The 5480-nt window shown below is 36.8% G+C and overlaps 1 pseudogene; it reads left to right on the top strand.

Moving 5' to 3' along the window:
* The first annotated feature begins 641 nt into the window (after positions 1 to 641).
* On the top strand, positions 642 to 4753 carry LOC114543722 (annotated as a pseudogene).
* The last annotated feature ends 727 nt before the right edge of the window (positions 4754 to 5480 follow it).

Genomic DNA, 5480 nt, shown 5'->3' with positions numbered 1-5480 from the left:
CGAATGTTTTCGATTTTGAGTAAGTGTAATAGTTCTGGATACTTTTGTACTTTCACACTCAAGTACTGCTCTGGTATATTAAATAATACCAGGTAATTGTAATATTTTTGTTATTACAAATTACAAGTTTTCTAACCGAGTATGTGACTTTAATACCGAGTGTCAATGTTTGTCAAAGTCATTTAGATGTAAATTTTGATTAAGATGTTTTTGCAACCTGGGCTTATCTGACGTGATATGTATCCTGACTTCCTATCTTCCACCATATTGATACAATATAATTGCTGCATGATCCTGGGGTTTCAAATTGGAATTTGCTTGCAAATGCCTAACATATATAAAGCTCTTTGTTATGATAAACAACTATTAGAAAGTTTTGGCAAAATGTCAAGAATTCAGACCAACTCCAAAATAGAGGTTCTTTTGCTGATTTTCCTAACAAATGATGTTGAAATCAATCCTATGTCCTTTTAGGATTTTATTATCATTTCCATAATTTCATGCAAATTATTGTATGTAGGATTTCAACACCTGACAACTATCATTTGTCTTTCTATGTATTTTGGCAACTGGAATATAACTGCAGCCATAAAGTTCTCAATCTAGTTTTGTCATTGCACATGTGAATGGTTGGTAACCACATGGAGTAAGTTATTAACTGACAAATTTTCAAAAATATTTTATTGGGCTTTCAAAGATTTTCTAAACATCTTGCCAAGCTTGAAGGCACCAACAGAAGTTATCATTGGTGGGAGAAAAGGTCAGTTGTCAATCTTGAGATAAAATAAAACTGACAACTGCTGGTAATTTGTAAAAAAACTGTTTTTGTTTTATAGACAAAGCAGGCAAAAGACTCAGAATATTACAATTTCTACTGAGCGCAGAGAAGACCTTATCACAGAGGCTTTAGTAAGGAAGTGTAATTTTTATTATTTCGTACCTTTGTTTTACTGTATTGTACAATCTGTCAATTAACCACTGATTATTATATTTTAAAAGTTCTACAAAGACTTTGCTGGTCATAAAAGTGGAAGTGATATGGTATGTTCGGGTTAATTATACCTCATTCCCTAAAATGAAACTATTCGCAATAAATTCAAAATCGTAATTCATCATAGTATCAATGCCCCCCCCTCCCCTCTGTCTTCAAAAAGTTAGGTCCATATTCCTTTTCTAATTTAATAAGTGGGTTCTTAGTAAAGTGATAAGCTAACTGAAGCTAACGTTTCGAAACTATTTCAACATCAACATATGCCATATTTTTGTGTAGAAGTTTAGTGGTTATAAATTACATTGCAGTGAACGAAAGGTTGCACTCACGTTAGAGGTACCACGGCGGGCACTGGCTGGAATAAATTCGCTCACGTAGATCGTGTCGGTCGCGACCGGCAATTTTTGGGAAACTGGGTTCGAGTTTTTTTAATACGGAAAAACAAGGAATTTCGATTTTATCTCCACTTTTACGCCTTCCCATAAGGCCTCTTTTTACTGTTCAGAAAATTGAGTCGATGAGCGAAGTAGAGCTGATCAAAATCTCCCGTTTGATACCAAATATGCAGAGAAAAGATTTAATTTGACCTACTTTTTACGTGCAAGTAGATACCCTATTTTGAAGAATTGTTTTGGTATTCACATTGAGTACACACAATGGTATGTTTGGCTTCATTAAACTTTGGGCAGCTACGTTGTTGTGCTTGTTCTTTGGCAAATACTTAACGCTTAGGTACTGTTCTTCGATCGTATGTTTTTTGTTTGGCAAGAAAGCGCTTATTTTCCTTGTATTTTTATGGATTTTATCATGTTTCTAGCATGGCTGCCTCAAGTGGTGTAAGGAAGAGGCGATACAACAGATTTCCTGTTGGGAAATATTCTCTTGCAGAAGGAGAAATAGGACAATGTTTTAAAAGAAACAAAAGCTATTCAGGAAACAGATGTGCAATTAGCTCAGAAAGAGAAGGAACTTTGTTCAAAACGTGAGAGAATGAGACGAATAGATGCAAAATTTAGTGTATTTTTTTAAAAAATTGAGTTATATAAATATTAATTTGATTGTGCTTTGAATGTAGACCTGAGCAGCATGTTTCACGGACTGGTACTCTACTACACAGCCAGAAACGCCACAGACTTGTTGCAAGTTGTCAGTTTTACCGGCTTGTTTCAAGTTATCAACCGGTTGCAAAAAGCTGGTTAATTTCAACAAGTTGCGACAAGCCTGTGAAAATCAGTCTTGTTGCAACTTGTCATAATTAGCAGTCTTGATGCAACTTGTCAATCCCAAGCTTGACAAGTCTGATTGAACAACTTGCAGCAAGTCTGTTGTAACTTCTAACAGGTTTGTTGACAACTTGCATCAGGTCTGATGAGAACAACTTGCATCAAGTCTGTTGACGACTTGCAGCAAGTCTGTTGACAACTTGTAACAGCCCTGTCTGAACAAGCTGATGCAAGCCATGCGAACACATCAGATATCAGTTTGATACAACAAGTTGCAACAGGCCTGCAGCAGACTTGTTGCAACTTGGGTGTTTTTGGCTGTGTATATTATATTGGCTTTTGTATTTTTTTTCCTGCTGCACACATTCTAAATAAATTCATAATTGCCTTCAGATTGAAAACCTTGATAAATATATTGAGGAAGGGGGTGATGTTATCAGTGAAGTGAATAGAGCAGGTAGAGCAGGTCATGGTAGTTCAGAGCCACCTAGGAAGAAAAGATGTATTTCAGAGAGATCAACCTCAATAAGAATGAGAAACCCCACTCAGTTTGGTTCAAATAGTACAGTTAGTCTAGCTACTTCAAGAAGGAGGAGTTCAGAGACATTTGAGGCAGCATGTCAGATTCATGGGGCTACTAATCACTCAAATTTACCAGGCCAAGTTGGTCTGTGTGACACAGCAATAACAAAATGTTCTGAAAAACTTTTAGTTAATGTTTTTTCAACAAATGTTAAAACAGTTAAAAGAGTAATTCCTAAGATATTACAGAAAGGTATAAATGATTATGAAAAGTCAAATATAACATGACAAGAAGTATCGCTGTGTATTATAGTGGCGGTATAATGGGTAAAAGGAAGTATCGTAATGTTTATAGGGCAAGTAGTTACAAAAAGAGTAATGAAGCAAAGTCTCTTCGTATAAAAATCAATAACTGCCCTATTCCGAGACTGTTGCCTTACCATAAGCTTGCACATTATATTAAATCAATAGATATTGGTAAACTTTATTCCATTAGGGAAACACTTTGTGATGGTCTAGATGAAATTGACAAAGTTGATGGGGTGTATAGAAATATTCAGGAGATAGTTCTTATTCTTGCTAGATACTAGTTAGTTAGTTTTCTTAATTTAGGCAGGAAAGTGCTAAGCAGCAATGAGAATTATCTATTGTTTGGAGCCAATTGTAAAGAGGATTGTGTGCCAGTGCGTCGGTTTCTACAAAAGTGCTTGAGTGATATTAGTGTTTTGGAGAAAAGTACCTTTCAGGTTGAGTGTGGTGGTGAGATGGTTAATGTAAGATTTCATGTCTCAGAAATGCCTAACGACATGAAGATGTTGGCATTCTTTGGTGGAGAACTATCAAACGCAGCCACTTTCTTTTCTACCTTTGCAAATGTAAGCACCCATAATATGAGTTCTTTGCAGGTTCTTTCAGTTTTTCTGGGAAGGAAATGTGGAAGCCCTGGAAATATGAAGACAGGGTCTCTGCTGCAAACAAGGTTGAAGATTTTAAGAAAACTATGGCCAAAAAACCATTGGCACCAGCCACAGTAAGATCTAAGGTAACATCCTTCATTGCCCAGTTGAAAAGCCGCCAGGAATTTCAACCCATTGTTGGAAGGTTGATTGATCGGGCTCATGTAGACCCGCTTCACCTAAAAAACAATGCTTGTGCACTTACCCATAGGTTGTTGCTTTATGAAGTAATTGCAATGACAAAGCTTGGACAGAAGGTGAATTCTTTTGCTCAGGTTCCTTCAAACTCTCCATTTAAAATGTACATCCTTTCCATGCGTGAATGCAATTTATCAAGGTTAGCGAATAAGATCATCAAGTGGTTTGATGAAACTGGTGCTAATGGAAAAAGTTTTGAATATCGCTTCACTGGCAAGCAGTCAAGACTTTTTCTCCTGCATTTCATGAAATTAATTTCATATATTGAACCTATTTCTGAGCCTGGTAGGCAGAAAACTATTCTGCATATTCTTGCATACATTTGCCTTCTTCTTAGAGATTGTGTTTCGATATTCAGTCGAATAAATATTTCAAATGATGAGATAAAGAAGCTTACCAATCTCTGTCGAGACTATTTCCGGGCAAATGCTCTGTTCTTTCAAGTAAATCCCACTGTTTGGACAATAGGCAATATTGTTCCTGCCCATACCAGTACATGAAGGACAAATATGACCTTGGCCGGTATTAACTCAATGGAAGGAAGAGAGGCAAAACATGTCTTCATTGCAAAATACAGCAGGAATACCAATTTTGTTTCCAGATGGGAACAAATTTTCCGACATGAGTTTGTATCCTTAATCTGGCTCAGGGAGAGAGGTTTTAACCTTCCTAATGAGAGATCTGATCATTCTTGTGCCAAGTCATATATCCCCAAACAAGTAAGCTCTGGAGATTTGGCATACTGTTATTGTGGGTTGCAGAAGGTGTGCATATCAGATGTTAAGTGTAGATTCTGTGCAGATAAGCTTAGGAGGTTGATTGTATCAAGTGTTTCCTCAGGGAAAAATCTTGTGTTTAAGTAGGTTTGTTTAGCTTGGCCAACTTGGGTTACTCAACTGCCAGTGTTCTTGTGAATTATGTTCCAGCGGGTGAAAACCTTAAACTGCTGGAGAACAGAACAGCAGCAGGGTAGCCAGGGCATGCGGCCAAAGCCTTTGTTAACTTTTTGCTAACATTTTTAATGTATTTTTATTGTATTAATCTTTTTTATGAATTTGACTTAAAAAATAAATTTTTTATTAAATTATTCTGGCAAATGACTTCATTTGTTGTGATATGGGAATGATGGGAGGTGCACATATGAACACTAAGCTATCAGGGCCGTCATAAAGACATGTCGACAGGGGGTGTTTGTCCAAAATTACCGACAAAATTCTGAAAATCTACTAATTAACCCATTAAACGGCATTGTGCCCTGATGCACCCTACCTTTAATATTTGCTCTGTCTAACACCAGACAATTTTACTCGTCATGTGAAAAGTGCTGGCACTTAATGGGTTAATATTTCATTTCCCAAAAATGTTGGCAAGCACGGGGGAGGCGGGTGGGGGAAGCTTGGACAAATTTAGAGTTATTTGTTTGTTGTCTTTACATGAAGGTCACACAGGCTACATACCGTAAATGCTCAGTTTGCAAGCAAGATTTGCATTTATGGAGCACGGCATTACATGATACAGTAATAAAGTGTGAATAAGTAACTACCAACAGACTGCAGATACACTATTTAATTTACCTACATACAAATGCAC

This window comes from Dendronephthya gigantea, unplaced genomic scaffold, assembly GCF_004324835.1.
Source record: "Dendronephthya gigantea isolate DGI-Jeju-01 unplaced genomic scaffold, DenGig_1.0 000533F, whole genome shotgun sequence".
In the NCBI taxonomy this organism is placed as follows: Eukaryota; Metazoa; Cnidaria; class Anthozoa; order Malacalcyonacea; family Nephtheidae; genus Dendronephthya; species Dendronephthya gigantea.
The sequence above is the reverse complement of the archived record's forward strand: the minus strand, read 5'-3'. Positions and strand labels throughout refer to the sequence as shown.